The sequence below is a fragment of the Neltuma alba genome, unplaced genomic scaffold (genome assembly GCF_004799145.2).
Source record: "Neltuma alba isolate B1F8T4 unplaced genomic scaffold, ASM479914v2 tig00010859_pilon, whole genome shotgun sequence".
NCBI classification, from domain to species: Eukaryota; Viridiplantae; Streptophyta; class Magnoliopsida; order Fabales; family Fabaceae; genus Neltuma; species Neltuma alba.
This window is the reverse complement of record NW_021635653.1, coordinates 38,504-47,538: the sequence shown is the minus strand read 5'-3', so window position 1 is coordinate 47,538 and position 9,035 is coordinate 38,504.

Here is a 9,035-nt window from a genome sequence, read left to right as displayed (position 1 = left end):
GGTAAAGAGTCAAGGTAATCCTATTTACGTCTTATTTTTATAATAATTCACCTCTTTTTTCATCTCATTTTACAATATTGAAAAAAAGTTTGGTTATGGTGGGCTTCTTTCTTCTCTTATTTTTTCAAAAAAGCACTAAAGCCACCATCATCGGATATAAAATCTGAAGGAGGCTTTAAGGCAGCCAGGGTGGGACTAACGTCTGTGAAACACCAAATTGAATAGATGGATAAAGACAGCAAAAGTAAAGGGAGAATATGAAAGAAAGAGAAAGGATGAGGTGGAGGAAACAGGTCGGGTAAATTGTAGGAACCGCGTCGGAAGGCGGTTGAAATGAGTGCAAGACCTTTGGAAGTCGAATCGAATACTGTGCATACTATAATTACTTTTTTTTTAAGTTTATAATTAATAATGATCTATGATCTCAAAATTTAAGAGTTAACCTTAACAATTACTAACGGTTGGCTGGATAAAAATGAAAATCTCAAATATATAGAAAAAATTATGCAACATAGAATTAATTTTTAAAATAATGGACGTTTTTGTATGTCTTCAAAATAAATGTAAATTTTTATAATTAGTTAAAATATAGTGTTAGTATATTTTTGAGAGAGTTATAATAAAGTCTGAAGAGAAAAAAATAATTATAAAAATAAGTTTCAGAAATTGTTATTTTTATTCTGAAACTTATCGATGCCGACCGCTTAGATTGTTATTAAGACTTTTTTCAACAATTTTTTTTGGGACCTCATTATAATTCTCTTTATATTTTTCTCTAAATATAATTAAGTCAATTTTTTTCCCCAAGAATTACATACAAGTTCCAAGCAATATAATTTATTAATCTGAGGTTTCTGGAAATCTCAAAATGAATTAGAATGTCCATGGGACCAGAGAATAATATGTTGTGAATAAGAAATTACATCATTATCTCTATCCTCAATTAACAAGTTCGTAAACGTGGATTAACAGTTCCAACAAAAGCTAGTCGACGGTATCAGTTCACAACTAAATTTATAAAATAATATAACCATCACATAACCTGTTGGGATCTAATATTCTTTTGTTTTTAGCTTTCAATGATTTTGGATATAACTAGATTATGTACATCCATGTTCCCCGTGTAATTTGATATGATTAAGCCACAGTATTCAGAGTTATGAGAAGGACATTTCGTATAGATTTTATATGTTACTCTTTAATGTTATTTATAAGTCACTTAGCTTCTAACATGGTAAAAAATCTTAAATTTATCGACGTTATCTTAAATTTATGAACTTTTTAACTTCATCCATGTTTAATATATATATATAATGCCACATTCCTGGTGGCGCCCTTATATATATATATATATATATATATATATATTTATATATATAGATGTATGTATGTATATATGGAGACTGAAAGAGGAGGCAAATCGATCCTTTTCATATTCCGTCGTCATTTCCTCCGTCACATACCTTACATTACATTTATATATCACACCTTTATATTCATACTTTCGTGGTGTACTTGCTAGAGCTAAGAGTAGTGTTCCATATCTCCATTTTGTTATTATACTCCTCCGGTCTTTAATATAAGACTCATTTAACTAATTTGATTAAATTAAGGAAGTTAGGTAAGTTAATTAATTATAAGAAATGTGACACATTTTTCCTGAAATACCATAATCATCTTTCTTAATACCTCATCTTCCTCTTTTACTTGAGTATGGTTGAAGGAGTATCCATAGGAATAATTTAGAGAAAATTAATAAACACGAGAAATGGGTCTTATATTTAGGACCAAAACTAACTTAACCATTGGGTCCTATATTGAAGACCGGAGGAGTATCATATACAATTGTTCTACATATATATATGTGTGTGTGTGGGGATTATGATATATATTAGTATCATATACAATTGTTCTACATATACATATATATGTGGTGTGTGTGTGTGTGGTGGGGATTATGATATATATTATTAACACCATGTGATGTCACAAGACAAAACCATGTCCCGCCTCCGGTAGCTTAGATTGTGAAAAGGCTTGGAAAAAGCAAGAATAATATAATACATTATGCATGAGGTCATACATACGTATACACACACCCCACACACATTACATACGCAACATAATCTATATTTGTGGCCATTAAGTAGGTCTAGGTGCGTGAACTTCCTTTTCATTTCATTCGTCGTCTAATCTACACATATGATCTACTCATACTCGAGCTTCATTATATATATATATATATATATATATATATTATAGAGAGAGACTGTGTGTGGAAAAATCAAGGTCTCACTTTTGTGTGTGTGGTGGCTCGGAGCTAGCAAGGTGGCGGTGTGAGGATAATGCTACGTTTCCAACGTTGAAGTAATACAAAACAGCTGCATGCATATCCTCTGCCCACGTACCCTATCTCTCCCTTCATCTTCCATGCAAATTGAACTCCCTCTCTCTCTACAACCTGATACTGTTCCATTAATACACCGAAATTTTATATCCCACACATAAACAAATGTAAGCTTAAGATGATCTTCAACCTAAAATTGTCTAAATTTGTATATATACTACCTCCAGTCCTAATTATAAGAGCTAGTTGACTAATTTGAGGAAATTAAGAAAATAAGTTAAGTTAGTTATTTGTTATAAATAGGTGTTTTCTTTCCAAAAATATCTTTACTAATCAAGTTTATTAGTTAGAACTATCATTATTAGAGGGACTATCTTCGAAAAAAATATATAAATATGAGAGACAAAGTGGATTGAGGTCTTATATCCAGGACCAAAATAAAAATCAAACAAGGTATTATATCAAGGACTAGAGGTAGTAATATATAAGTTCTTGAGATGCTTATAATAAAAGAAATGGGAGGGAGTGATATAAAATTTGTAGTAAGCGTAATTTATTTTTCATGCTTTATGCTACCCCTCATTATCTCAATTGAGGACTACTCATTTCATTTAGGTTGCGTTTGGTAGGAAACATGAAAAATGAGGGATTGAGATTGGGATTACAAATAAGAAAATTTATTAAAAGAGTGTTTAATATGAGAGATTGCTGGTTATATGGGATTAGCCAAATTCATATATGTGGGATTGAAGAATACTATGGGAGGAAGTGGTATTCCCCAATCCCACCCTATGGGTTTGCCTAATCCCATATAATAAAAAATTACTCATGCTAAATACTATTTTAATGATTTTTTTAATTGTAATCCAAATCTCAATCCCTTATTTTTAATGCTTCGTACCAAACAGGACCTTATAGTCAATCAATAAATCATTTATCTATCTGTTCCCATGTTACTTTTATTCTTAACTTCCAAACTCATAGATTTTAAAATTTACGTAGATATTAAACAAATTTTTATAAAACCATCTAATTAATATCATATTCATTTAAAAATACATAATCACGGTCTTCAAATTACAAATGAGAGGCAGCAAGAAGGTGGGGAAAACGAAGAAAAAGATCAAACTTTATCCTTTCAAAAACAGAGGTGAAGTGAAGCGGCCGTATGAACATATTTACGCAATAAAGTCAATAAAGAGAAGTGTGGAAGTGTTGAATACATGAATAAAGTTGATGCCAAAAGAAAAGAGAAGAGAATTCAGAATTGAGACGGTGAATGTGTGATGGAAGCAGCATAAAGTTATGTGAGGTGAGAGACAGCTAGCGTGTTGACGGGAAGGGGCTCCTGGTATTTAGGAGTGTTTAAGGATGTCCAAGTACAGAGATCATCAACAACAACAGAGACGACCGTTCCATATTAATTATTCTCTGTCAAGCGGCATGACGACTACATGAACTTACGGAATCAAGAAAATCATGGTCTTGGATCCTCATCAACAACAATAATAATAACAGACCTCGTGAACCGATATTTGAATCCTCGTTACAAGAAGTGTTCACATTTAGTACTTGACAGTGTCTCGAGTATGATTACCTCTATTAGAAAGAGTGCTTGTGGTGTAATTGTTTTACAAAAAATATAAGGAAATTTATAACTTCCAAATACAATTGTTTCGGTGCAAATGAACAATTCAAATTCGGCTATTCACAACGAAATTTGGATATTTGTAAGAAATTTAAGGGATGCACGACCCCAAAATAAAAGAAAGGTATTTTTGTCTTTTCAACCATAAAATTTTTTATCATTGAAATTTCAAAAAAAATTTTTTAGGAAAAATCACAAATAAAACCCGTGAAATTAGAAAAATCACAAATTAGGACCTGTGACAACATTAATATGGGTTTTGACAATAATTTTTATGAACCGGTCTCTGTGTGGAATTTTTCTAATTCCACGGTCTTTATTTGTGATTTTTCCAAAATTTTAAGAGTTTACAGATATTAATTATCTAACAGGTTTATTGAAATTCTCCCTTATTAAAGAGGTTGTCAGGGCTGGCGAGGCATTTTATTATAAACACCTAATAAATGATAATTTTATATAAATTAATGAAATTAGTTAAAATAAGATGCTTTTTTATTCCTGAATGTAAGACCGTTTTGGTAGTGTAATTTTAACATTTAAAACCGAAAGGGGTATTAAAAATTATCAAATCGCTAGCTGCAAAACACGGGTTAGGTGGCATGTACATCGCTGGCTGGGATTATACCAAATCAAAACAAAACAAAAGAGCATATACGGGTCAGTGGACCAATCTTTGAATACATTGATTTCCCGCAAGCCAACCCCTGGACCAGACCACTCACAAAACAAATTACTTATTTAATTATGAATTTAATTTAGCAGCAAATTAATTTTATGTGGCTTTCATTAATACACAAAATTCCACAAGCAACTAATAAATTGTTAGGCCTCCTATATACTACTCTGTCTCTACATATATCCCCCCTTCTGGTAACCACAAGCTTCAGTTCTCATCAACTTTGGAATTGTTTGAAATATTAATAGTTAAGGAAATTAAACCAATCATGCAGACCATCCATTGATTAATAACCTAAAGTTGTGGATGATATAAAGCTTTTTGAATTACGATTAATGAAGCAAAATATCACAATAATTAATACAAATGCCGTGTGTGTGCGTGTGTGTGCGTGCATGTTCAAGTGTTAGGAAAAAGAAGGAACAGCAAGAACACTCTGGAGGACATGTCTGAAGCATGTTTCATTATAAACAGTCAAAGGCTTCCAATCAAGTGGCTCCTTTCAGTTTTGCCAAGAAAAAAACGCAGACACACACACACACACACATCAGGCAAATTTTAATAATCCAAAACAGCAATGAGGGGAAATAAAACAACTAAACCATAGAATAGGAAAAGATCGAATTCGGAGACAAAGGCATATCCTTGAGGATATTTTGAGCCCTCCACAACAAATAAAGTAAACTACTTTTGAATTATTAAAATAGTAAAAACAATCCCATAAGTAATGGACCCAATAGCAACAAAATGTGGAGAAATGAGCTCTCAAAACGTTTAAAGTATATGGGTCATCTTTCCTACTTGTATGCTTTTTCTTCAGCTCAATTTTGGGACTTCTCTACTTGTTTGGAGTGGTGAATGAAGCTTTCAAAAGCAAGTTTTAAATCGGAACTTATACGATATACTACGTTCTGTCTTTAATATAAGACTTTGTTTGACTTTTATTTTAATCTTAAATATAAGACAACAATTTGTCTTTTCTCTCATATTTATATTTTTTTTCCCCAAAGTAATCCTTCTAACAATGGTAGTTCTAACCAATATACTTGATTAGTAAGGATATGTTAGGAAAGACCACATATTTATTACAAATAACTAACTTAACTTCTTTTCTTAATCTTCCCAAATTAGTCAACTAACTCTTATAATTAGGACCGAAGGTAGTATAAGATAAGTATTTTAAAGGAATTTTGTTTCAGCTTACATCATAATCAGCTCCAAGTTTACTCATATTTGATATCCCAACAAAATCGTCAGTATTTGCCTCAGCCACTTTAGTACTGCAATGAACTAATTCTGATATATCACCATTTATATGTCATAATCAGGACGTTGTGCCCAATAGAACCAAGGGAGCATTCCTTGTCACTTTATTAATGGGCCCACGAAAAAACGATAAAGGAGGATAACTATTCACAAAGGCCGATGACGGCTGTTTAAAAATGTGAAGCCCACTTCATCAGAATTCTGGGCCACAAGCCCAACTTAACATTCATTCTTTACTCAATTTTTTTAATCGAAATTAATTATCCGAATTGTGAATATTAATATAATGTTGCTTAAATTAATTGGTGGCAGTGTTTAGCAGGATAAATAAGGAGTCAAATATTGGAGACGACGAAGTGGTACAAACCTCTTCTGAAGGAGCAAGAAATGAATGTTATACATACCCACCACTATTTTCCTATTTATAAATAATTTATATCAAATAAAAAATATATTAAATTGGTAACTTTTATATTTTTCCCTATTAAATAAAATGTATTAAAATATGTTTTATATTTCCTCTCATCCATTTACGTTATCTCTCTCTACATATTTATGAAGTCAACAAGGGTAAAATTAACAAAAAACTCCCATTAATTACTTTATAAGTGACTGATATTTATGAACAAAACTCTTTTCACAAATGACACATACATAAGAATAGGGTGGTATATATATTAATTGAGATTATAATGTTTATTGTTCATGTTAAGTTTCATAATTGAGGTTGGACAAGTGAACCAAAGTGTGTTTCATGCATAATGAGTGGGTTGCTTTCTATAACAGAAACCTACGTCAAAAATCTGATATACTGTCTCCGATCTAGCTTCGAATAATTAAATCACAGATAATAATTAAAATTAAAGTTTATAAAATCAAATAAATTATTTAAAATTTTTATTCTCCCTAATTGATTTGTGAAGAAGGTGATTGATTAAAGAGGAGGTGAAAATGAGGAAATATCACGAGAAAAGCGGTGGCTTTGCTTGCAGCGGTAGGGTCACGTGATGTGGAGAACATGGTGACACGTGGAAGCTTTGGTAACATCGCAACAAAAAACACGTGCTAAATAAAAGCATTTGTCGGATGTGATTGTTATAAAGACTTCAACTAATTAAAGTGCAATAACCAAACACTTCTTTATCCCTCAAGATTACTCCTCCTACCATTTTTTATAAAATACTCTTTCCGTTTTTAATATAAAAATTATTTAATTAATTTAAGTAAATTAAAAAAACTAAATCAATTATTTAATTTTAATAAGTGTGACTTAATGTCACTAAAATATTTGGCCATTGGAATAGAGTGCCGTGCCCCGTTTTTTACTCGCCTAAAGTGTTATTAAGCTTTAAAAAAAAAAAACTTCTGAATATGCTCAGGCAACTCCTTTACAAATACTTTCTGAGTAAAAATACTCTTAATTTCGTTTTTTCATATGAGGCTATGTTGGCACGTTATAAACAGCTGCAACGCTATACTATCTCTGGTTCTAATTATAAAATCTCATTTATAGTGTATAAACGAATTCTTATAATTATGACCTGCATAGAATAACTGAAACAACAATTCCAGCAAAAAAAACCCATATAATAATATATGTTACAGGTTTTATAATTTTTTTACTATTAAGTAATTAAATTGAGCACAATATCTTAGTTATAATTTAGTTAAATGGTTTGGTGAATAGACAAGCTGTATGATCATTTTAAATCATTTAGGTACAATTCATGAGATTTGAAGTAAGATAAAGAATAGAAAATCGCAACCCAATTCTGTTTCCTTTTGCCTAACAAAACCAAAGAAGGAATTAATTAATTAATTAAGGCCATAAACTTGAAAACAAAGAGACAGAGAAAGAGAAGGAAAGAAAGAACGACGCACGCAGACTTGAACTGAGAAAAAGTAAGCAAAATATAGTTTGGAAATGATATCCTACCACCAACCAAAACCGAATTAGTGGGTTAAATAAAAAGAACAAGCCGACACATAAAGCCATAAACAATAATCAATCAATCAATTAATTAATTAAAATGAAGGAATTATTGACAAGGAGTGTCACGATATTTTAATGTGGAATATAAAATCCCCACCATGTCTACGTAAAAGAAATAGTTTTTGAATATTGTCTGGTCTTTTTATAAAAAAAATTTAAAGTATGTCTACAATTATAATCAATGGCTTTTTTCCAATGTTCTTGTGTTAATCGTATGATATATCACTGTATTAATTGTTATTTACTCCCTCTCACTTTATAAATCAGAGTATCTTGAGAAAATAAAGTATTTCTTCCAATTATTAATATAAAAATTACTTAATTAATTTGAATATATTAAAAAATTAAATTAATTAATTAAATATAGTAAATATTGTGTGAGTTGTGAGAAAAATTAGAGTATTACAATAGGTCTTGTTTGACGAAAAATAGTAATTATGAGAGATACAATGAATTAAGATTTTATAAAGAGGATAGACAGATGTAAAAAGAATTCAAACTCCAACCCACTCAGGATTTGAAGAAGAACAGATTAAACTCGTGACTTTTTAACCACATGGAGACAATTTAACCAGTTGTTCCAAGGCTCTTCAACTAAAATCTGGTACCAAAAATTAAATTTAACCTCTAATTCCCTCTTATATTAGAAATGTATATTTTTTTTTACATATTTTTAATTTTAATTATCTTTTAATTTATGCAATTGAATTAATTATATTTTATAATAAATATTTTCTTCTCGAAGATAATTCTATACCTAAAGTGAAGAGTGGAAATTTAAAAGAAAAGGGGGAGGTAGAGTGAGAAGGTGCGGCGCTGCCGGCAGCACGCAGCACAACGCAAGCACGTCACCGTCATGCCGTCTCATGAGACTTCCAATTTTTAATAAAACAACGTGCAACACGTGCTCCAAATTAATATCCAACCTTAAAAAACACGACAACAACACACAATCTGTGTCCCTCCAAAGTCGAAACCAAACACCCCCCACCGTTTAACCCTTGTTTGTTTATTTATTTATTCCGTGACTCTGTGCCTTGCGTGTTTTCCAAGTACTTTTCCACTTTTCCCTAAACCCCCTCCTTTTGTTCTCTCTCTTCATTCT